This window comes from Notamacropus eugenii, chromosome 2, assembly GCF_028372415.1.
Source record: "Notamacropus eugenii isolate mMacEug1 chromosome 2, mMacEug1.pri_v2, whole genome shotgun sequence".
Taxonomy (NCBI): domain Eukaryota; kingdom Metazoa; phylum Chordata; class Mammalia; order Diprotodontia; family Macropodidae; genus Notamacropus; species Notamacropus eugenii.
The window spans coordinates 217,991,987-218,018,435 of NC_092873.1; the positions used below are offsets into that span (position 1 = coordinate 217,991,987).

General features: G+C 36.8%; 1 pseudogene; it reads left to right on the forward strand.

Moving 5' to 3' along the window:
- The first annotated feature begins 6,131 nt into the window (after window positions 1-6,131).
- LOC140523813 (trace amine-associated receptor 7a-like) lies at window positions 6,132-7,186 on the forward strand (annotated as a pseudogene).
- Window positions 7,187-26,449: the final 19,263 nt, after the last annotated feature.

Here is a 26,449-nt window from a genome sequence, read left to right on the forward strand (position 1 = left end):
AACCTGAGCAGGGTTGTAACAACAGAGAAAAAAGTGTCCTACAGATTTTTCCTCTTTTCTTAGAATCCAACCTCCCACAGAAAACCTAAAGTGGGAGGAAGTAAAATTCATTAATCTCTCCCAGTGTTCTCTCTAGCTACAAACCTTAGATGTTCTTCTGGCTGACTTAATCTTTTTAATCTTTCAACATACAGAATCAAGCTCACAGCACAAACATGACACAGATATTCTGCAAACAGAGAGAAGCAGACAAGACAGATACAAATAAGAAAAAGAACGGTGCACAGTCCATAGCCAGGCATTCATTTACTGGTTCCAGAAGCACACAAAAATAGTCATAAGCAATGAAACAGACAAGACACTTATGATGAGGCAAATTTACCAGACTAGTGCAAAATAAACAAATAGAAACTAGGCCCAAAATTAAGCAAATTAAACTATGTGCAAAAAGAGCTTCCCAAGATTAAGGAAAGAAGGAAAAAAGAAAAAAAGAAGGAAAGAAAAAAGAAGAGGATGGAGGAAAAGAGAGAGAAGAAGGAAGGAGAAGGAAAGAGAGAGGGAGTGAAGGATGAGGGGAAGGAAGGAAGGAAGAAAGGAAGGAAGGAAGGAAGGAAGAAAGGAAGGAAGGAAAAAAAAGGAAGGAAACTCTCATTATGTTTACTACATGCCAGATACCGTGCTAAGCACCTCATAAATATTAACTCATTTGATCCTCTCAGCAAGATATTGAGAGATAGATGCTGTCTTTCCACCCATTTTACAGTTAAATAAACTTATTTTGACAGTAGTTAAGTGACTTAGCAGGGGTCATGCAGCTAGTCAATGTCTGATGTTGGATCTGACCTCAATTCTTTACTCCAAGTTCAGTGCTATATCCATTGAGCAACCTATCTGCCTCTAGATAGAAACCAATAGTATGAAAATATTTAACAAGATATGTTAATTTAAATAGTTCCTAGAACTCAGATTAAGTCCACTACAGTGACCTCTGAATTATCTAACATCATGATGTTTTTCAGTTCCCCTGGGTTCAATTATAATCTCTCCCAGTTTCTTTTCCTGTTGTGGAGTCTCTATTCCTAGATCTGTATATCCAACCCTAATCTCCATCCAAATCTTTAGTTCTACATCCAATAGCCTTTTGTACATCTAAAATCTCACATCCTTCAGGCAACTTAAGATCACTGTATTAAAAAAAAATGAGTATATTATTTTCTATCCAACCTTTCTCTGCTTCCAAACATTCCTATTACTAGGAACATACCACCATCCTCCCATTCACCATGGCTCCCAACATCAGAATCATGCTGGGTTTTTTTCACTCAATGCACATAGCCAATCTTGCCAAGCATTATCCTTTCTTCCTTCTTATGTCATCTTCTCAACATTCACACAGCTACCACTTGTGGAGTTCTCAACATTTCACTCTTAGATTATTATTATTGTTTCAGTGGTTTCCCTATATCAGGTTTCTCTGTACTCCAATCTGTCCTCCACTAAACTGCCAGATTTCCAAAATAGCTGACTTGACCATGGCCTGCCCCTACTTGATAAATACCAATGGCTCCTTATTACCTCTGGGATCAAATGCACAATTCTCTGTTTGGTATTTTAAGCCTTTCATGATCTGGCATCTTCATGCCTTTGCATTCTTTGTGTACTTTACTTCCATGTACTCACCTCTAGGACCCAGTAACTCAGGCATTCTTGCTGTTCCCCACCCTTGACACTCCATCCCTTGACTGGATCTTTGACTTGTGATTGTTTCCCACACCTGGAATTTTTCTCCTTCTTAACCTTAGATTCTTTGGCTCCTTCAAGACTCATCTCAAATCCCACCTTCCACAGGAGCCTCTGGTGTCTCCTATGTCCCACCTTGCTAGTGCCTTCTGTCTGAGATTACCTTCTATTTGCATTATAGGCAGGGTATCCCCAAAGTTTTAGGACAGTTTTAAGCAATTAAACCTTAAAACTGCTCTAAGGATTCTGACTAATATTTATTTCATGTGTTTATATTATTTACATGGTATCTCCCTATTAGAGGTGAGCTACTGTAGTCTAGGAGATCATTGGTTTACTTTTGGTTTTTTATCCCTGGGGTTTACTGCAATGTCAGCACATAATAAGCCTTTATTGCCTTCTACTTGACTAAGTGTTCCATCCCTGAGTCCTTGCTACTCCAGTGGAAGAGAACTCACTCTATCCCAACATAGAGCATTCTATTTTCATATGTGCTTTTATCTTCATTGAGTACCATTGTTCCTGGAATATAGTAGATGCTTAATAAATATTTATTAATTAAGACATTTTCCTACTGCTTTCTCTTGAGTGCGCGGTTGGAAGAGATTAAAGTGTAAAGAAATGGTAACAGTTGGCCTTTATACAGAGCTTTCAGGGTGGGAAAGTACTATACATGTTTTCTCATTTGATTCTCACAACATTATGAGGGGAAAAATAGCATTCACTACATGTTAATTGTCCAACAAGGTTATACGACATCTGCGTTATCCATAGGAGGCACTTTATTGGTGCCATCAGCTCAGTGTTGAGTCCAAAGAAAAAAGTGTTCTTTGTTTTTGTCGTTTGTCTTTGGCTCCTGAAGAGGACTAATGACATCAGGTTGGTGATGTCTTGACTTGCAAGTGAATTGGATTTAAGTGAGACCAGGTTGTGCAAAGTCATCAGCCTCACTCTCTCCTCCTTCCATTGAGTCCAGTGGAAAGACATAGGTGAGGATGACTGACAGTGGCCCAAGAGGCAGTGGGGGATTTGGCTTTTTTTAAGATCAGATCCTTCCCAGGTCTTAGTTTGTCTGAGGCAATGTTCATTTCATGAGTAAAGTTAAGTAGGAATTGAGGCAAAAGATGGCATCAACTGACTTGTGTTGTAGGCATGAGAAAGACCTTTCCTAAGAGGCTACAGTATCCTCTTTAGTACTTAGTAGGCACTCAGCTTGCAGCCCATAACTGTTTCTCCTCTGCCAAGATCAAATAACAATCTTCCTAAGCAGCTTTCATTACTGTCTTGTTACCTAGATATACATTATTTGAGGGTGGAAAATGCATTATGCAGAAAATGTTAAAACATGAAATCTGCTTTCTACCTAGCTCAGTTCTCCTGCCCTGTCTGAATTTTTCATCTTCAAATCACTTTTAATTTTATTTGTCAATTCAGAATTTAAATGTGACTACATTTTATATATATACATATATATGTACATGTATATACACATATATGTACATATACATACACACACATATATATACACACATACATACATACATATACATATATACACATACAAAATGGGACAGATTTCAGCTCTGGAAAATGAGTCTTCCTGACTCCAGCCCCATCAGTCTATCAGTTTAGCACACCTAGCTTCCCAAAAGACATGGGTTTTTTATCTCTCTCTTCATAATGTGAATCTTATAACTATTAGTTTACTGTATACATAGAGAAGGTATCTAATTATTTATAATTAATGCAGAGAGAGGCAGCATGACATAGATTAAAACTTGGTCTTGGAGTAAGGACCTTGACTTAGGGTCTTGGGATCTTCTCCCACCCAAGACAATTGATATACTTGTGACCAAGGACATTTCACATACTCTCTCAGTGCCCTGAAACAACTCTCAAGGATTATAAAGGACAGTCAAGTTGTCAGCTATGATTAGTGGAGAGATTTTCCATACCATCAGTTCTCTACAGCCTTGACAGGACAGGTAGGTACAGCCTAGGGATGTATGAGGTGGTTGAAGATACTTAAATCCTATGGTGTCTTCTTCAGGGCTGTCCATCCACCTTTGATTTCCACCTGCCACCCAATTCTCATGTATGGATCTAAGAAGCTGTAGCATGTACAGCAGCCAATCCTGGATAAAACTGTCTTGGTAGACAAGCTAATGAATTTGAGGATAGCCTACAACCCTCAAACTCATCAGTGAGTTATGGTATATCTACTTCAAACACTTGAAGACTTCTCACCCCTACCCCCAGACTCACAGAATGGGCAGATGAAAACCATTTGTTCTAACAGACATGAAGGCAGCTGAGCAGTTGCTGTAGAATGCTTAGAGCTTGGTCAGATGTTGAAGGTGCCAAACCATTGTCAGTCTGCCTTTGGTCCTGTTACTGGACTTTGATGACTTTGGAAGAGAGAATGAGGCTGATGACTTTTTGTAACTCTGACTCACTTAATTCCAATTTATCAACGGATCAAGACATTTCTTCCCCTCCACCCCCATTATCATTGGTCCTCTTCAAAAATGAAGCATAACCAGCAGGTGTAGTCCCTTCTAGCCCCAACTAATTGCAGTTGTTGAGTAGATACATCTGGACAGAATGTAGTTTGGAAGGAGGCACCACTGTGAAGTCTTATTCCAATTTGGGTTCACATCTTATAAACGAGTTGGGGAATTCTTTATGTCTCACAGAAACTCACCAACAAGGTCAAATGTTGATTTGGATTTCAAGGTATTACTTAATCCTAACATCTTGTTTTATTTCCTTCATGATGCACATACATGCCTTACATGAACAGATGAGGGTGTATGTGTGGACATGTTCTGTATATATACAGTATATGCGTGTAAATATATCTATATGTTATATGTAATGTAAATATTTGTATAATGCATGTATATAGCGTATCCCAAAAGTTTTTGTATAATCTTAAGGAATTAAAAGGTTAAAACTGCACAAATACTTTTGTGACACCCTGTATATGAAGGGGTAGCATTGACTAGTAGAAGGAAGATTTGTTTTATAATTGTGAAGCCCTGAGTTCGAACACATGCTGGCTCATGAGAAGGTTTGTTTTTAACCTCTCAGTGACCTCCCTAATGCTTCCCCCAGAACTCTATAACACCGTAAGTTACAGAGTAGTTGCCAGTTTGCTTTGTAGAAATATATTTCCATGGTACAGGTTTCTCACACTGATAAAATATATACGTGTTTCTAACACATACATATGTATAGTGTAATATGTATTCCGTCATTCCAATAAAATTGCCCTCTGATGCCGCAGCATAATATGGAAATGACCAAGTATTTTCCAATATTCTGCCAAAGAGTCCAACTATATTCAGGAAGACTGAAGCTAAAAAAGACAACTTAAGTATGCATTAATTACTTGTTTGTTTGTGGTTTGGGGAATCAGTTAACAAAGGAAAAAATTCTAAAAACTTATTGAAGAGTTATGCTCTAACATGGGCTGCCAATACCTATAAAAGTAGAGATTTTTTTTAATGACTAGGAGAAAGTGTTAAAAGATACCTATAAATGTATCTCTATGTGTATATTTATACATATATGTATGTATACATTTTTACGTGGTTGTAGTGAAAGCATCCTGAAAGAAAATGCCATTTTAACCGTTAATAGCTACATATGAATATGCAAATCTTAAAAAATAAGATGGATAATTTATGTTCCTATAGAGTAAACAGGTATAGCAGGATAAATTTCTTACTAATGGTTATTGGAGAAAAGTTTCTTCTCCTTGTTCACACTTAATCTCAGAGGGGTTGTCTCTTAGGGGTTTTCTGGTACTTTGTGGCTGAGTTCCAGAAGGCTTGTGGTACTTTGGGCATTGACTCAGAGATGATGACATGACAAAGGGCAAAGTAATAAAAGGACCATTGAATTGAAAGATCCCTAAGTATCTCACTGAACTTTGCAGAGGAGCTTGTCAAAGGTACAGAATGAGAGGATTAATGCGAACTGTTACCAAGCACATAAAGACTAATTGTCTTGGTGCTGATACTTAGTAGACCTATTGAAGTTTTTTGGGTTTTTTTTTTTTTTTTAGTGGTTTTTAGATTAGGAGAAACAGTTTTACTGAGTTAAATGAATATATTCTGGGTATAACAAAGGATGAGGGAGTCAGTGTTTGTAGGAAAGGGGGAAGGCATTAAGCATTTATATAATGTAAATTGTGCCAGGCAATGTGTTAAGTATTTTGCAAATGTCATCTCACAGAAATGGATTATAATTCATGAAGGATAATACTTTACTTTGTACAAATATGCATTTTATTTACTTTTCTTTCCAGGAAAATTGGAAATGTCAAAGATAATTTTCTGTGATTACCAGGAAAAACAAAGGTACCCAAAAGCTGAGAGAGAAGAATGTTGAATAGCAGCAATGAGTCCCAGCCTACAGCTGTACAGCTCTGCTATGAGAACATCAATGGGTCCTGCATTAAAACCTCCTACTCCCCAGGATCCCGAGTCATCCTCTACCTGGCTTTTGGCTCTGCTGTTATCCTGACTGTCTTGGGAAACCTCTTGGTCATGATTTCAATCCTTCACTTCAAGCAGCTGCACTCTCCAGCCAATTTTCTCATTGCCTCCTTGGCTTGTGCTGACTTTTTGGTGGGAACCACTGTGATGCCCTTTAGCATGGTGAGGTCAATGGAGAGTTGCTGGTATTTTGGGGAGAGTTACTGTAAATTCCACTCTTGTTTTGATATGTCATTTTCTTATTCATCTATTTTTCACTTATGCTTCATCTCCATTGACAGATACATTGCTGTCACTGACCCTCTGGTCTATCCAACCAAATTCACTCTGTCAGTTTCAGGAATATGCATTGCATTCTGCTGGTTCCTTGCCATTACGTATAGTTTTTCACTTCTTTATGCAGGTGCCAATGATGATGGCCTGGAGGAATTAGTAAGTGCCCTGACCTGTGTGGGGGGCTGTCAGATTGCTATAAATCAAAGCTAGGTAATGATAGACTTTCTATTGTTCTTCATTCCATCTCTGGTCATGGTCACTCTTTATTGTAAGATTTTTCTAGTAGCTAAAGAGCAGGCTAGAAAGATAGAAAGCATGAGCAGCAAAACTGAGTCATCCTCAGAGAGTTACAAAGCCAGAGTTTCCAAGAGGGAGAGAAAAACAGCTAAAACACTGGGTATTGCAATGATTGCATTTCTGATTTCATGGATCCCCTATTTTATTGAATCAATAATTGATGCATTCCTAGGGTTCATCACCCCAACTTATATTTTGAAATTTTAGCTTGGTTTGGTTATTACAACTCAGCCATGAACCCTCTGATCTATGCTTTCTTTTACCCTTGGTTTCGAAAAGCAATTAAACTGATTGTCACTGGGAAAGTCTTCAGAGGTCACACATCAACAATGGATTTGTTTTCTGAACAAGATAAGGTTTTAAATTGAAGAAGATAAAGTCTGGAAGAAAGTTCAAAATGGAACAAGTGAATTTATTGTGAGTTGAAACTATGCTCTCAAAGTCCCAATTTCAGAGTTGATGTTTAATAAAATATATTTACCATGCCAAATTGCATGTGAATAGTGTTTACCAGCTGTTTTAAAGTTGTACGCCTATTCCTGTCTTTACTCATTTGACATTTGTTTTTGTTTTTTATTTCTGCCTTGGACCAACGGGTAAAAGGATTTTTTTCTTCTCTAATGAATAAATATCTTATAGTCTTTTCTGCTCCCTTCCCTCTGGTAGCCTTTCATTTCCTACCAGTAGATAAGGTACTTATTTTACCTATTCTGATTCCTTCAAAGAAAATCTCTGATATCTTTTCTTCCATTTATAAGTTTTCAAAAAAATTACTTCACATAAATATCAATAATGTTCCATTTGTAATTAATGATTATATTGATCAAAATCAATAGAACTGAAATGTTTTTGGTTCTTCTAGATTGTACAATATTGTTGGAGTGTTTTCCCTCTTTGCATTTTCTTTTTTAAAGAAAGTGAAGTGGGGGACCAATGAAACTGAGCCTCCCTGTGAAAGGAGCTCCCATAATAACAATGGTTTTCTGCCCCAAAGTCCTTGAATTTCTTTATATTCCAGAAAATGAGAGAACTTAACTCTTCACAAATTTTTTGCTGTTTTTTATTTTGGGTTGAGGAGAGTAAGTATATTATATCATTGTTTCTTATACCATTACTTCATCAAAAATAATAATCACAAGCATTTGTAAAGTACATATACCAGGCACTGTGCTAAGTGCTTTACAAATATTTTCTCATTGGTTTTTCAGAATAACCTTGGTGAAGTAGGTTCTATTTTAATCTCCATTTTATAGTTGAGGAAACTGAGGCAAACAGAGATGAAGCGATTTGCCCAGGATTACAAATGTCTGAGGCTGTTTTTGAATTGACATCTTCCTGATCTAAGACCCTTAATTGGATCCACTATACCAAGTAGCTGCCTGATTGGCACCATTACATACATATAATATGAGCAAATATTACTAAAAATATACAATAACATAACATTACCAAACCAGCAGTTACAGCAGAATCTAATTTGTTTTTTCACCTATATGCTCAAGTGGTTAATTTAATCATCTAAAAAAGTCTAAAGTTAATATGCAATAGCACTGATTTTTGGTTGTTGCCTAGTGATGTCCAACTGTTCTTTATCCATTTGCAGTTTTCTTGGTAAAGATATTGGAGTGGTTTGCCATTTCTGTCTCTGGCTCATTTTACAAATGAGCAACTAAGGCAAAGAAGTGAAGTGACTTGTCCAAAGTCAACCAGCTAAATGTCTGAGGCCAGATGTGAAATCATGAAGATGACTTCCTGAATCTATGCCCAGCACTCTATCCGCATTGCCACGTAGCTGCCCCAATTTTAGGCTACAATTACAATTACACATATAAGTATATGTACATGCTGGTGCACAGGTATATGCATGCATAAACATATATGTATATTCATGTATGTGTACATATATAATGCAATTGCCAAACACACTCTATCAAATATATTGAAACTATGTATGTTATACATTATTTTGTTATTTATGTTATAGTCATCAATTCCATAGAATGTAGTTTCCTTTCTCCTTCAGTAAAAAGTACAGGAAATTTTCAGACTCTCGATTCATTTATTTTAAAACTTTATGAACATTAAAGATTTATATGAGAAAAGATAAAATATATTAATAATTTTGGTGCATTTTAATGTAGAGCAGGCCTATTAGAAAACATGATTCTCTTTGTGTTGTGACTTGTAAAGTGAATATTAAAATGTCAGATGAACTATATCTTCCTTACAACTTAGTATTTTGTCTCATAGTGTTAGATCCCTTGGTAGAAACCAGAACCTCCAACCTGTAGGCCTGGGCTTCCACTAAAACACAGATTCTTTATACATGGACTTACCTATGGTCCAAGGGAAATCCGAAGATTTCTCACACTTTGATGTTGAACATTTGGGCATAGTTTTGTAAGTGGTCAGAAGATGCCCTCAGTCTTTATTATACTTTCTTGGTTATATGAAAGGGTTCAGGCCTGGTTATATAACCCAAATGGAATATACAGTGGGTATACAAAGGTTTTACACCTTAGATTTTTTGCCACATCTTTCTAACTGGCATTTGCCTTAAAAAGGATAATCTAGGTCAGGGCTATTAAAGAGGACAAAGGGCACATCTGTGAGGAATATCATTCCCTATAGTCTACAGCTTCCATTGAGCAATCTGAGATAATCTACATTTTTGTTAGAGAGAATGCCCAATATACCTACACAGATTGTTCTCTCCTTAAGACTCAACTAGGGAAAATGAAGTAAAACAAAGATATTAAAAGGTAATGTGGAGGATGACAGATTTACTGCGGGAACGGACCTGAGAGGCCCTCAGATCTAAGGCCCTGATTTTAACAATGAAGAAAATGAGGGTTAGAGAGGTTAAATGACTTGGCCAGTCACACAACTGACAAATGTCTAAAGGAGGATTTGAATTCAAGTCTTCCCAATTTCATATCCAAAATTTTATACTCTTTGCCACCTAACTCTATGGTGGCTCTTGTGTCTGGAGAGTAGGCTCATAACACAAAGGCTTCAGTACCAAACTGATGTTTCTAAAGTCTTCTCATCCAAGTTGTTTACACTACACTCTGTTGTGCTTTTCCCCTTGCTGATAACACTGATGCTGAGAAGTCCCCTGCATCTGTGCTGGAGGTAAAGGGTTTAGTTTATACTTCTTCATGAAAACAAATGCCAAGAGATTATTCCCTGGGCCATAAAATCATTGTGTTGTTCCCCCCACCTTTACCCAGTCTTGGCCTTTTTGGTCCTGAGGTACCATAGGGAACTAGGATTTTTAAAAGTACTTTATTGAAGCCATATTGCTCTGGATGGTAGCCAGGACTCAAATTCCAGCATTCCCTTGTAATACAAGATTTCATATTCTGAAACATATCTTTCTCCTCACATAACAATGATGTTCACAAAATTCACTCCATTCTCCTCTCCCCTAAATATTTCACTCCAGATGTGTAGAAGTCCAAACTTACTAACTACATGACTTCAGATTTACCTACATGGGTCTCAGTTTTTTTTTCATAATAAATAAGAAAATTGGACAAAGATTAACTCTAAGATAACTTAAATCAAAATCTTGTTTAAATAGGTTGGACATTTCTCATACCTCTTTTGAGATGCTATCCTTCTTAATGGTGTCCAGTGAATCCAGATGAATTTCCATTACAAGAGCTGGTCCATTTTCTTTTGTATTCCACGATATAAAATGTTTATGAAGAGAATGTATCAATACTTAATGGTGCAGTGGATGGAGCATCAGTCCTTGAGATAGGAAGAACTATCTTCTTGAGTTCAAATCTGGTTTCAGATATTTACTAGCTGTGTGACCCTGGGCAAGTCACTTAACTCTGTTTCCCTATTTCTTCATGTGTAAAACGAAATGAAGAAAGAAATGTCAATCTATTTCAGTATCTTTGCCAAGAAAATCCCAAATGGAGTCAAAAAGAGTCACACATGACTGAAAAACAAAGATGGAAGAATGCTAAATGATAAAGTAGCACCTTATAAGACTTTCCAAATACTACAGGGAGTATTTCTAAATAATTAGAAGGTAGCTGAGCTGTCTACTACAAAATTTCCCTCCTTACTGGATTCTGTCTTTGACTTCTTAAAGTGGGAAGTTGAAGCATGTAGATATTATATGATATTGACTCACACAAGGGGAACTCACTGCAGAGTTCATCAAGCCCCATTGCCTTGTCCTTTGAAATGACTAAAAGGGAAATTTGATCCAGGCATGGCAAAAATCTCCACAGACACTGCTAGGTTCTGTGAATATTTAGCAAAAAAATGAAACAGACCCTGCTCTCAATGAAGTTAGAGTCTATCAAGGCAAGCAGTACAGGATCTTAGATTTAGAAATCCCCCCAAAACATTACAACTTTTCTCATTCCTGGAAATTCACATCACTTCTCTTGGAGGTTGAATGATATTCAATATTGAATGATATTGAATGATATTGTCTCATAGCCTCTCATAGGTCAATGATCTTCTAAATGCATACAAAACAAAAAGAAAATACTGGGTAATTTTAGGGAGCAGGAAGCATTAACATTGGGGTAAATTAAGAAATGTTTCATGTTAGAGGTTGTGCTTAAATATATTTTGAAAGAAGTTGGGGATTTTGAGAGGAAGAAGTGAAGAGAAAACTCCTTCCATGCATTCTTAAAACCTTTGTAAAAAGCAGATATAAGAAGCTCAATGTCATCTTTGAAAAAACAGCACATGAGGTAGATTGTACTGTGCTTCAAGGATATAACATAAAGAAAACAAAGAAATGTATGCATGTTCTTGATTGTTCAGGGCTTTAAATTCCAAATAGAGGAATTAGTATCTTATGTAAGAGGCATAGTTTTAAAGTTTTGAGTAAGGAAGAAAAATAGAGAGAGAAACAGAGACAGAGACAGACAGAAGAAGGAAGGAAGGAAGTTAGGCAGGAAGGAAGGAAGAAAAAGGAGGGAGGGAGGAGGGAAGGAAGCAAAGAAGGAAAGAAGGGAAGAAGGAAGGAAGAAAGGGAAAGATGGAGGGAGGACAGAAGGAAGGGAAAATGAGAGAAAGAAAGAGAGAAAGAAAAAGAAAGGAAGAAAGAAAAGGAGGGAGGGAGGGAAGAAGAAAGAAATCTTGTCAGTAAAGCCTAAGTGAATTATACAGCTTACTGGCCATCAAAAAATTTCTTCCCTTTGGAGAGAGGGAGAGGGACAGGGACAGAATGAAATGAGTGCCCCAGTTAGGGGTATATTATCAGAATTTCATTTTAAATATATAAAATATATGATTAAGGAAAGAAGGAAAAAATAAAGAAAGAAGGAAAGATAAAAGAAAGAGAGAGAGGAAAATAGAGAGAGTGAAGGAGAGGGAAAGAGAGAGCTAGGGAAGGATGGAGGGAGAGAAGAGGAGGAAGGAAACATGGAAGGAAGGAAGCAAGGAAGGAAGGAAGCAAACTCTCATTATGTTTACTACATGCCAGATATTGTGCTAAACACCTTATAAATATTAACTCAATTGATCCTCTTAAGAAAATACTGAGAGATGGATGCTATCTTTCCACCCATTTTACAGTCAAGTAAACTTATTTTGACAGTAGTTAAGTGACTTGGCCAGGGTCATGCAGCTAGTAAATGTGTGATGTTGTATCTGACCTCAATTCATTACTCCAAGCTCAGCGCAATATGCCTTTGCTGTTGCTCAGTTAAGGAGATCTCATGCGAACAGACCACCCCTCCCCCACACTTTACAAGCTAGCTCCAGAGCTTTTTCACACCAGTCAGCTCAACATCAGGTTCTCCAGCTTCTAACAGTAAGAACCACAGGCCACAACCCACAAAGCTTCACCATCATGAGCAAGAAGAAGCAAAGAAAGCAGGAAAAGACCATAAAATCTTTCTATGGAGACAAGGACTACAACATGAATATCAAAGAGGTCCATGTTGAGACTGTACTCCCACCTGAAACTTCAAAAAGGAATATGAACTGCTTGTTTGCACAAACAGCTCTCCTGCAACAACTGAAAAGCTGGACCAATGATTTTAAAAGTATGAAAAAAAAAGAATTCAAAGAAAAGAACAACTCTTTAAAAAGGAAAATTGAACAAATGCAAAAGGAAGCACAAAATCTATCTGGGAAAATTGGACAAATGGAAAAGGAAATACAAAAACTCACTGGAGAAAATAATTCCTTAAAAGGAATAATTGGACAGATGGAAAAGGAGATGCAAAAATTAATTGAAGAAAGCAATTTGGTAAAAATTAGAATTGTGCAAGTGAAAACTAATGACTCTATGAGACACCAAGAATCAGTTAAACAAAATCTAAAGAATGAAAAGGTAGAAGAAAATGTAAAATATCTAATTGGAAAAACAACTGGCCTGGAAAATACATCTAGGAGAGAAAATTTAAGAATTATTGACCTACCAGAAAGCCATGATGAAAAAAAGAGTCTGGACAATATCTTCCAAGAAATCATCAATGAAAACTGCCCAGAAGTGCTAGATACAGAGGGAAAAATAGTCATGGAAAGAATCCACCATTCATGTCCAGAAAGGGATCCAGAACTGAAAACACCCAGAAATATTGTTGCCAAATTCCAGAACTATCAAGTGAAGGAAAAAATACTACAGGTAGCCAGAAAGAAACCATCCAAGTATCAAGGAGCTATAGTCAGGATCACACAGGACCTTGCAGGTTTTACTTTAAAAGATTGAAGGAATTGGAATATGATATTCCATAAGGCAAAGGAGCTGGGACTACAACCAAGGATCAATTACCCAGCAAAGTTCAGCATAATATTTCAGGCAAGGAAATAGACATTCAATGAAATAAGTGATTTCCAGACCTTCCTGACAAAAACACCAGAACTCAATAGAAAATTTGATCTTCAAATGCAGGTCTCAAGAGAGGCATAAAAAATTAAACAGGAGAAAAGAAAACCTTGTTACTCAATTTGGGCAAACTATTTATCCCCCTATAAGGGAAGATGATACTAGTTAATCTTGAGAATTGTACATCTATTATGAAATATAAAAGGAATATACATAGACAGAGGTAATTGATATGAAGTTCATGATGTGATGATAAAAATGTGATTTTGCCATGTGAAGGGATTGTAACATGAGATGTGAAAAGGAGGAAGCAGAAAGTGGTAAATTACATCACAGGAAAAAGTTCAAAATTATATTATAGTAGAGGGAAAGAGGGGAGGGAGATGAGGATTGTTTGAGAGGTATTCTCATCTGATTTGGTTAAAGGAGGGAACAAGAAATTTAATTAAGTATATAAATCTAACTAGTTCTATAGGCAGTAGGAATGGAAGGGGAAAGAAAGGTGAGGGGAAGCAAGGTGGGAGGAAGCTAAAAGAGAGAGAAGAAGTAGCAAGGGTAAAGGGGGATAAAAGGGAGGGGGGCTGAAAGGAGAAAGGGAAGACTGCAGGAGGTGGTGGTCAAGAGTAAAAACTCTATTGAGGAGGGGAAGGGAGACAGGAGAACTAAAAGCAAAAATGGTGGGAAAGAGAATGGAGGGAAAGACACAGGCTGTAATCATAACTTTGAATGTGAATGGAATGAACTCTCCCATGAAACAGAGATGGATAACAGAATGGATTAAAAGCCATAGTTCAACAATATGTTGTTTACAAGAAACACTTTTGATATGGGGGGATACACACGAGGTAAAGGTAAAAGGTTGGAGCAGAATATATTGTGCTTCAGCTGTTGTAAGAAAAGCAGGGGTAACAATTCTAATCTCAGACAAAGAAAAAGCAGAAATATATCTAATCAAAAGAGATAAGGAAGGAAATTATATCCTGCTAAAAGACACCATAGACAATGAAGCAATATCATTGCTAAACAAGTATGCTCCAAGTGGTATTGCATCCAGATTCTTAAGAGAGAGGTTGGGAGAGTTGAAGGAAGAAATTGACAGCAAAACTATACTAGTAGGGGTCCTCAAACTTCCCCCTCTCTGAACTTGATAAATCTAACCTCAAAATGAACAAGAAAGAGGTTAACGAGGCAAATAACACTCTGGATAAGGTAGATATGATAGATCTCTGGAGAAAATTGAATGGGAATAGAAAGGAATATACCTTTTTCTCAGCAGTACATGGCACATATAAAAAAATTGACCATGTTCTAGGGCATAAAAACCTCACAATCCAGTGCAGAAAGGCAGAGGTAGTCAATGCATCCTTCTTAGATCACAATGCAATAAAAATTTTATGTAATAAAAGGCCATGGAAAGATAAACCAAAATTAATTGGAAACTAAATAATCTAATCCTAAAGAAAGAGTAGGTTGAACAATAAATCATAGAAACAATCAACAATTTCATTCAAGAGAATGACAATAATGAGACAACCTACCAAATCTTATGGGATACTGCAAAAGCAGTTCTTAGGGGAAGTCTTATATCTTTGAATGCCTACATGAATAAAATAGAGAAAGAGGAGATTAATGACTTGGGCATGCAGCTGAAAAAGCTAGAAAAAGAACAAATTAAAAATCCCCAAGTAAATACCAAATTAGAAATACTGAAAACCAATGGAGAGATAAATAAAATTGAAATTATGAAAACTATTGAATTTATAAATAAAACCAATAGTTGGTTTTCTAAAAAAACTAATAACATTGATAAACTTTTGGTCAATCTGATTTTAAAAAAGAAAGAAGAAAACCAAATTATTAAAATCAAAAACGAAAGGGCTGAACTCACCTCCAATGAGGAAGAAATTAAAACAATAATTAAAAATTACTATGCCCATAAATTTGACAATCTAAATGAGATGGATGAGTATCTTGAAAAATATAAATTTCCCAGATTAACAGAAGAGGAAGTTGAATACTTAAACAACCCCATCTCAGAAAAAGAAATTGAACAAGTCATCAATGAACTACCTAGGAAAAAATCTCCAGGGCTGGAAAGATTTACAAGTGAATTCTATCAAACATTTAAAGAACAGTTAATTCCAATACTATATAGACTATTTTTGAAAATTGGGGAAGAAAGAGTCCTCCAAAGTTCTTTTTATGATACAAATATGGTTTTGAGAACTAAACCAGGAAGAGACTAAACAGAAAAAGAAAATTATAGACCAATTTCTCTAATCAATATAGATGCAAAAATTTTAAATAAGATTTTAGCAAAAAGAATACAGCAACTTATCATGAGAATAATACATTATGATCAGGTGTGATTCATAGCAGGAATGCAGGGTTGGTTCAATATTAGGAAGACTATTAGCATTATTGATCATGTCAACAACAAAACTCACAGAAAGCACATGGTTATCTCAATAGATGCTGAAAAAGCTTCTGACAAAATACAACACCTATTCCCATTAAAAACACTGGAGAGCATAGTAATAAAGGGCACTTTCCATAAAATAATAAGCAGTAGCTACCTAAAACCTTCAGCAAGCATTATATGCAATGGAGACAGGCTAGATGCATTTCCAATAAGATCAGAGGTGAAACAAGGATGTCCATTATCACCACTATTATTCAGTATGTTACTAGAAATGTTACCTGTAGCAATTAGACAAGATAAAGAAATTGAAGGAATTAGAATAGGCAAAGAAGAAACTAAGTTATCACTCTTTGCAGATAATATGATGATATAATTAGAGAATCCCAGAGATTCAAGTAAAAATCTCCTTGACATAATAAACAACTTTGGCAAAATTGTAGTTTACAAAATAAACCCGCACAAATCTTCTGCATTTCTATATATTATTAACAAAGCCCAACAGCAAGAGATAGAAAGAGAAATCCAATTTAAAGCTAGGGTAGACACTACAAAATATTTGGAAGTTTACCTGCCAAAACAAACCCAGGGACTATATGAACACAATTACAAGACACTTTTCACATAAATACAGTCAGATCTAAGTAAGTGGAAAAAACATCAGTTGCAAATGGGTAGGCTGAGTCAATATAATAAAAATAATTCTACCTAAATTAATTTACTTGTTTAGGGCCATACCAATTAAACTATCAGAAAATAATTTTCTACAGTTGGAAAAAATAATATCAAAATTCATCTGGAAGAACAAAAGTTCCAGAATATCAAGGGGACTAATGAAAAGAAGTGCTACAGAAGGTGGGTTAGTGCTACCAGATCTCAAATTGTATTATAAAGCAGCAATTATCAAAACCATTTGGTACTGGCTAAGAAACAGAAGGGTAGACAAGTGGAATATGCTAGGTACCCAAGATACAGCAGGCAATGAGTACAGCAATCTACTTTTTGATAATCCCAAGGACCCCAGCTTCTGGGATAAGAACTCACTATTTGATAAAAATTGTTGGGAAAACTGGATGAAAGTGTGGTGGAAACTAGGCATACACCAATGTCTGACACTATCTATACAACGAATAAAGTCCAAATGGGTACACAATCTAGGTATAAAGATGGATACTATGAACAAAGCGGTGGAGCAAGGAATCACGTATTTATCAGATTTATGGAGAAGGGAAGAATTTTTGAGTAAAGAAGAGAGCATCATGAAGTGCAAGATGGATAGCTTTGATTACATTAAACTGAAAAGTTTTTGCACAATCAAACCAAATGCATCCAAGATTCATAGGGATGTAGAAAACTGGGAAAGAATTTTTGCAGTTAGTGTCTGTGATAAAGGCCTCATTTCTAGAATATATAGAGAACTGAGTAAAATGTACAAAAATACAAGTCATTCCCCAATTGATAAATGGTCAAAGGAAATGAACAGGCATTTTTCAGAGGAAAAAATTAAAGATATCTATAGTCATATGAAAAAATGCTCTAAATCATTATTGAGTGGAGAGATGCAAACCAAAACAACTCTGAGGTACCACATCCCACCTATCAGATTGGCAAACATGACAGAAGAGGAAGATGATAAATGTTGGAGAGGATTTGGGAGAGTTGGAACACTAATGCACTGTTGGTGGAGCTGTGAACTGATTCACCCTTTCTGGAGAGCAATTTGGAACTATACCCAAAGGGCTATAAAAATATACATATCCTTTGACCCAGCAATATCACTTCTAGGACTGTGTCCCAAGAGATCTTAAAAATGGGAAAGGGTTCCACATGTACAAAAATATTTATAGCAGCACTCTTTGTGGTGGCCCAAAACTGGAAATCAAGGGGATGCTCATCAATTGGGGAATGGCTGAATAAATTATGGCACATGAATGTAATGGAATACTATTGTGGTATAAGAAATGATGAACAAGAAGACTTCAGAGAAGTCTGGAAAGACCTATATGATCTGATGCTGAGTGAAAGGAGCAGAACCAGGAGAACTTTGTGCACAGCAATGACCATAGTGTGCAAGAGGTTTTTCTGGTAGACTTGGAAATTCATTGCAATGCAAGGACTTAAAAAATATTCCCAATGGTCTTTTAAGGTAAAATGGCTTCCACATCCAGAGAAAGAACTATGGAATTCAATTGCAGAATGCAGCAGATCATTTGTGCGTGTGTGTGTGCTTGTGTATTATGTTTTTGTTTGTTATATGATTTCTCTCATTCATTTTAATTCTTCTATACTGCATGATTATAGTGAAAATGTATTTAATAGGAATGTATGTGTAGAACTCATATAAAATTGTATGCCAGCTCGGGGTGGGAGGGTGGACTTTTGGGGGAGGGAAGGGGAAAAATCTAAGTTATATTGTAGTGATTGTAGAACACTGAAAATAAATAAAATTAATTTAAAAAATTTATCTGTGATGTATGTAAACTGTTCTTTCTCTCTTTGTCTCTGTTCTGGGCTCCCTTTTTATTACTGGGTCTGTCTATCTATGTCTCTCTGTCTTTCTGTCTCTTTCTCAGTCTCTATCTGTGTCTGTGTCTGTCTGTCTGTCTGTCTGTCTGTCTCTCCCTCTCCTTCCTTCCCTCTCTCTTTCTCTCTCCTTTCCTCACTCTTATTCCCTCCCCTGTCATTCTTTCCAGTCCATTCAATATCAACTCCATTTTTTATAAGAATTTTATTTCTTTTTTCCCTAGTGTTTTAAAGACTGAATTAAAGTATAACTCACATCTCCAACAAATAATAAAAGCTGTCACCCTTGCACAGCTTGTCACCTGGGCCTTAAATGCTTTCTCTACTCACATTTCCTTCTCAGTATCCCTAAATCATTTTAAGATTTACTTCAAGAGTAACATTATTCAAGAGTCGTTTCCCAGTTCCTCCAGTTGTAAGCCACCCTCCAGCCTCCATATTACTTTATATTCATTTTGTGTATTTTCTGTGTTTACTTGTATATGAACATGCTATATCTCCCAGGACATGACAAGTTCTTTGAGATCAGGAGCATTTAACTTTTGCATTTGGATCTCCAGTCCCTAGCACATAGTAGGTACCCAATTAAATGTTTATTGATTTATTTTCTAAACAGGTAAAGAAATCGCTCTTACAGACTACGGCTTCATCACCATAGATGTCCTTTACTTTTTGTGTCCCTGTTTCTTCCATAACCATAGAATTACCTAAGACTGCCTTTACCTCCCCAAAAGTGTTGTTTGGTTTATAAATTGTTTTTTATTCTTTTTTTAATGATTCATTTCCCCCCAGTTACATGTGAAAACAATTTTTAACATTAGTTTCATTGCCATCATTTCACTAACACCAATAACAATGCAAATTAGCCATTAAAACAGGTTATGATTTGCTTTCACATCTATTTGATCATTTCATTAATATACTAGACAACTTCAACAATCTGACAGGTGTAATAATTCCTGTTCAGTTAATTCTCCACTTCAACAATTGACAAATAGTCAAAGGATTTGAACAGGCAGTTTTCCATGAAGAAATCCAAGTAACAGAGTCATGTAAAAATGCTCTGAATTATTATTGATTAGAGAAATGCAGTTGTAAGCAACCTTGAGATATCATTTTACATCTATCACACTGGTTAAAATGATTGGAGGGCAAAGCTACAGCTGTTGGAAGGGAAATGGAAAAAGTTGGACACTAATTCACTATTGGGGGAATTGTGAACTACCCATCCATTTTGGAGAACCATCTGGAAATATGATGAAAGAGTTATTAAACTCTCAGCAATTGACTCAACAATAACACTACTAGGTCTGTTCCCCAAGATGATTAAGGAAAAGAACCTATATGCTCTAAAATGTTTACAGCAGACCTATTTGTGATAGCAAAGAACTGAAAATGACAGGGATGACAGTCATTTGGGGACTGGGTGAACAAGTTGTGGTATGTGATTGTGGTGTAATACTATTGTACTCTAGGAAATAATGAGCTTGATGATCTGAGAAAAACATGGATAGACTTGCATGAAATAATGAAAATGAAGTGAGCATTACCAAGAGTATTTTGTATATAATAACGCAATAATTTTTGAGAATAACTTTGAGAGACTAAATCATTTTGACTATTATAAATACTCTAATTAACCACAGAAGACCTATAAAAGAACAATACATTCATCCAGAGAAAGAAAGAAATGATGAATAGAAACATGTATAGAAATATATATTATGTTCATACACACATATACATATTTATGTGTAATGGTAGCCATCTCTAGGGTAGGGAAGGGGAGGAAGAGAAGAAAGGTGGGAAAAAAGAAAGTTACATGATAACCTTGTTATATCTTTAAGAGAAATAGCAGTAAATGTGCAATTTTCAGGTACAATCATTTTTTTTTCTATTCTGCAACATTATGGAAATGCTTGTTTTATGTCTTAAATTCAGAATAAAATAAATAAATTGAAAAAAATCTTCACATATTTCATTTTGTTATCACGAAAACATTATTAACCTTCTATACAAATACAAAAAACATATCATTTAAGTCAGTAAGGATGACACATTTTTTACTATCTCATACACTGTGAAATGCCAAAGTATTTTACTTTTCAAGGAAAAATTAAATAAAAATGAATTGTAAATGCACTTGTTTTTAGGAACCATTCCATAAAAGATCTTAAAACAATGAAAAGTTTTACTAGTTTTTTGTCCATTTCAAAGTATAGCAGGTACCTTAGGAAACCCGATTCTTTTTGTGTTGTGATTTGTGGAAATAGATTTCTGTAATTTGTGGAAATAATAAATGTATAGGTCAACATGTGAGACCAATTTTGTCTTGCCTCTAATTTGATAAACATGCATGCCATCTTTGGAAACTGTGGAAACTAGAAATATTTTTCTGAGGAATAACTTGTCATTACAGTCTAGCTCAATTATAGTGCTGGGCCTTTCTAACCCTGGTTCTAAGGACTGGCCAACTCTGGTTTTCCAAGAACACCTAAGGGCTTCTAGGAAGCAGAGGTAGCTAGGCGGCAGAGTAGATGGAACCCTGGACCTGAAATAAAAAAGACCTGAATTCAAACCCAGCTCCAGACACTTATCATCTGTGTGACTGAGGAAGTCATTTAACTTCTCAGTTTTCTCATCTATATAATGTGTATAGTAGCTGTACTTACCTGCCAGCATTAGTGAAGAACAAATGAAATAACATTTGGAAAGTGTTTTTCAAAACTTGAAGTACTATATAAGTGCTAGCCATTATTATTTAAGTACCTACTGGGTTATCTTATTTGGGTAAAAGTGAAAAACGGAGTGGACCTGAAAGGATTTGAAATTTTTACTTTTCATACTTTCTTTTTAAATGACTTTGCAGAGAAGATGTGTCTATTTCAGTATTTCTGTATAAGCCTCTTTATCAAAAATAATGAGGACTTGAGGATTGTTGAGCTCCCATTCAGAAAAATAAGACAATCTTTCTGCTACCTAGACAGGCAGACTACTCTGCCATTATCAAATACAGTGCTAATTTATGAATCATGGAGACAATAAAATCAAGGAGCATGAAAATAGAAAATGTTCAATAGCTCCAGGGGAGAGCATGGTCAACTTACTCCAAGGCCTGGTCTCCAGTCTTTCACTGATGTTGCTAGAACTGTTCCATCCACATCTGTTACATTCTACTCTACAGGACTTTTCCCCTTCATAGTGAAGTTTATCTGTAGAGTAGTACCCAATAATGGTTTTGGTCCATATCTTCTTATTCATGAAAAATCACAGTGTTTCTTTCTTGTTCATAGCATTATATTGTTACCCTCCAGGGTTTCCTCTCTCTTATCTTTCTTAAGAAGGAGTAACATAAGGAAATTCACTCACCCAGATCCAACTCTAGATCTCCCCTTCCCTACAATACACCATGAAGAACCCCTAGGTATTGCCATCATCTCTGAGCAATCTAAAGAACCCCAGGACCTTCCATAATATTCTACCACAGAACTTTCATATATGGACTTCACCTCCCAATTAGAAAGTGAGCTCTGCAATAGCAGAAGATGTCTCAAATTTATATTAATACAGCACTTAGAAAGTGCTTGGCACATAAAAGAGCTGAATAAATTGAAAAAAAATTGGATTTGTCTATCATGACCACTTATCTCTGGCCTGGTAACTCTGTGGAATGAGCTTTTCATTTGTGAACAGAGTTTTGAATACAGTCAAAATTGGACCAGTCTCTAACCTGGGTAAACAGAGCAGGCTAGAAGTGTGTCAGGAATCAGGTAGTGCTTTCAATAGTTTCAGAGTGAGGAAACCACTTGCAAATGGAAGACCTCCTGAGGAATAGGGATTAATATGTTGTTGCACAGGCAGTGTCTACATACATATAGGGCTGGACTATGACATACTCATTTTTTAGATCTTTATTTAATATTCCATAGGTCCTGTGGGAATAGTATTGTCTCAAGTCTTAGGAGCCATGATTACTCCATGAAGTACAGAACCAGAGTTCTGTGATAGGAATGGGAGTACAGGACAAAGAACAGGGATTTTGAGCATGTCAGAGACATGATGGCACTTGAATCCCTGGGAAATAGGAGGAGTGAACACCTGCTGTAATACCCTTTGCCAGAGAGTGAGATCATCCACAGAGCAATTATTATTATTACGCCAAGCTCAGAGCACAGTCTGCTTTCTGGGCCCTAGTTCTGGAGAACAAGATATCTCCAAAATATTTTGACACACTCAGCATATTTTAAATTGCAATTTCTTTTGGTAGTAGAAGATTTTCTCTATAGAAGGACAAATGTCCCTCTCCTCTCCCCATGATGATCACAGGAATCTTTCTGCTCATTCCCAAATGTCAATCTAATATTGGTCCAGATACCTATCTCTGTGGTTATTTACCTTCAGCATAATATTATTGACATAATATTGGACATAGCCATTCCAAGGTATCATGAAGAATTATTCCATTTTCATGGTAATAATTCTGTTATACTTGTCAACAGGAAACATACTTCCTAGGTTCTTCAAGGTTGCATAGTAGAAAGCATGTTGAATTCTTACACAGATGATCTGCTTTCAAATTTTCGTCTCCTTCTTACTTCTTGCCTTGAAATGAACCTCTCTGAGCCTTAGTTTCTTGATCTAACAATGACCTATTCTCAAATAAGCTTACTTCTAACATCTGGTTCACAATCCTTCTACTACCTTAACCTTATCCTGGTTGACTTGGCATTGTGGCACCTCCTGGGAGATGGTTCCATCCTTAATTATTCAATGAGTCCTACTGAATTACAACTTCAACATCCATTCTAGTTTCCTCTCTATTCCTCGATTTCAAATTCTTACAAGATAAATGAATAGACAAAGTAATAAGTGGATAAATGAATAAATAAATTGCTAAATAAAAATAAAAGAATAAATAAATGATGAAGCTATTAAATTCTAATTGCCATGGCAGAAGTAAGGAAAGTTATTTCTAACTGTCATTAAGGTCACTTCTGAACATTATCTAGTGATTCAGAACCAAATTTGAACTGGGATTTCCTTTCCCCTCTTGTTTTTTTGACTCATTCTGGACTTCCAGTGTTGAACTTCCATAAAGTTTTAATTATTAGCTACCATATAACATTATATTGAGCTACCATATAACATTAAATTTAACTACCATGTAACATTAAATCTCTGAATTGATATTGCCAATGGTGGTGGGGAGCTGAGAAGGCCTCGCTATAGGTCCAGATTATCCCCAGCAGCCTGGATACACCCATCCAGTGCCATTGCTTCAGTGCTGATATTTGAAATAAAAATAGGCTGACAGGACTGATTATTAGAAGAACAAAGGAAAATGACCTGGAACTATAAATACTGTAGGTCCAGAGGCACCACTCACTTCCCAGTCAGCTTGGGGCACACCCTTCTAGATGCATCCATGGTGACATTGCCTGGAAGAACATTGTTTTCCCCTCTGTTGGTCTGAGAAAGTTCTGTGCTCCTTAGAAACTTCACTCATTTTAATCACAGACATTTTTTTATTCAATCTGTTCAGTTGAATCAACTCTTCACGACTTCATCTGGAGTTTTCTTGGCAAAATTACTGCAGTGCTTTGCCATGTTTTTCTCTAGCCCCTCTGACAGATGAGGAATGGAGACAAACGTTTAAGGATGCCCAGGGTCACACAGCTAGCAAGTGTCTGAAGACAGATTTCAACTCAGGAAAATGAGTCTTCCTGACTCCAGGTCCATCAATCTATCAGTCTGGCACACCTAGGAGCCTAAAAAACATGGGCTTACTATCTTGCTATTCATATGGGAATTTTATAGATATTAAGTTACTGTACACATATAGAAGGTATCTACTTATTCATGATTAATGCAGAGGGAGGCAGCGTGACATAGATTGAGGCTTGGTCTTGGAGTCAGTACCTTGACTTGGGGTCTTGGGATCTTCTCCCGCCTAAGACAATTGATACAATTTTGACCAAGGGCGAGTCACATACCCTCTCAGTGCCCAGAGCCAACTCTCAAGGATTATAAGGGACAGACAAGTTGTCAGCTATGATTAGTGGAGAGATTTTCCATACCATCACTTCTCCACAGCCTTGACATGACAGATAGCTACAGTCCAGGGATGTATGGGATGGTTCAAGACATCTAGATCCTATGGTGTGACAAGTACTTTTGATTTCCACCTGCCACCCAATTCTCACCTGTGGCTCTAAGAAACTGTAGCATGCACAGCAGCCAATCCTGGATAAAGCTGTCTTGGTAGACAAGCTAACTAATTCAAGCAGAACCTACAGCCCTCTAACCCATCAGTGAATTATGGTATGTCTCCCTCAAACACGTAAAGACTCCTCACTCCTACCCCAAGACCCACAGAATGGGCAGATGAAAACCATTTGTTCTAACAGACATGAAGGCAGCTGAAGCAATTGCTGTAGAATGCTTAGATCTTGGACAGATATTGAAGGTGCCAAGGTACATCCCAGACCATTGCTGCCCGGGGCGACTCCCGGGCCTTCGCCTTCTACTTACCTATCCCCAGTCTTCGGACGTCTCCGGTCCCTCTCCTGGTTGGGGGAGGGGAATTCCCTCTCCCTGTTGGGGGAGGGGAATAAACAGGCAGAGCACCCGAAAGGAGTTGCAGCCAGCAAGCTTTATTGCGTTTCTCCTCCTCCAGCTCTCATGGTCATCCCCTTTTATTATCCCCTGTCTCCTCCCCCGTACCTCCCATGGGCGGGCGAGCTCCTCCCAAGTGCCTCCCCGTGGGTGGAGCCAGCCTGTTACCAGGGCCATCCCAGTACCCCACAAGGGGGCAGGTTTGGACCCTCAGGCGTCTCACGGTCCTCACGGGGGACCCCGGTCCAGAGCTGTCCCCCAACACATTGCCAGTCTGACTTTAGTCCTGTCACTGAACTTTGATGACACTGGAAGAGAGAAAGAGGCTGATGACTTTGTGTGACTGTGACTCACTTAATTCCAATTCATCAATGGATCAAGACATCCCCTCCATTATCACTGATCCTCTTCAAAAATGAAGCATAACCAGCAGGTGGAGTCCATTCCAGCCCCAACTGTTGCAGTTGTTGAGTAGATATATCTGGAGAGAATGCAGTTTGGAGGCAGGCACCACTGTGAAGTCTTATTCCAATTTGGGTTCACATCTTATAGATGAGTTAGGGAATTATTTATGCTACACAGAAATCTACCAACAAGGTCAAATGTTGAGTTGGATTTTAAGGTATAACTTAATCCTAACATCTTGTTTTATTTCCTCCACAAGGCACACATGTCTTATATGTGTAGATGTGCGTGTATGTGTATACATGTTCTGTATACATATATTATATGTATGTAAATATATCTATGCTACATGTAATGTAAATGTGTGTATAATACATGTATATAAGATATTCCAAAAGTCTTTTTGTAATCTTAAGGAATTAAAGGTTAAAACTATACAAATACTTTTGTGACACCCTACATATTAAGGAGCAGCATTGACTAGTAGAAGGAAGACTTGCTTTAGAATTGTGAAGCCCTGAGTTCAGACATGCTGGCTCCTGAGAAGGTTTTTGTTTTTGGCCTCTTACTGCTCAGTCTCTAATCATTCCCCCAGAACTCTACAACACTGTAAGTTATACAGTAGTTGCCAATTTGCTTTGTAGAAATTCATTTCCATGGTGCAAGTTTCTCAGACTAATGAAATATATACACATTTCTAACACATTCATGAGTATATTGTAATATGTGTTCAGTGTTTCCAATAAAATCCCCCTCTGATACTGAAGCATAATATGGAAATGCTAATGAATCCAACTATATTCAGCAGATTGAAACTAAAAAGACATAAAGGAAATATGCAATAATTACTTGTAT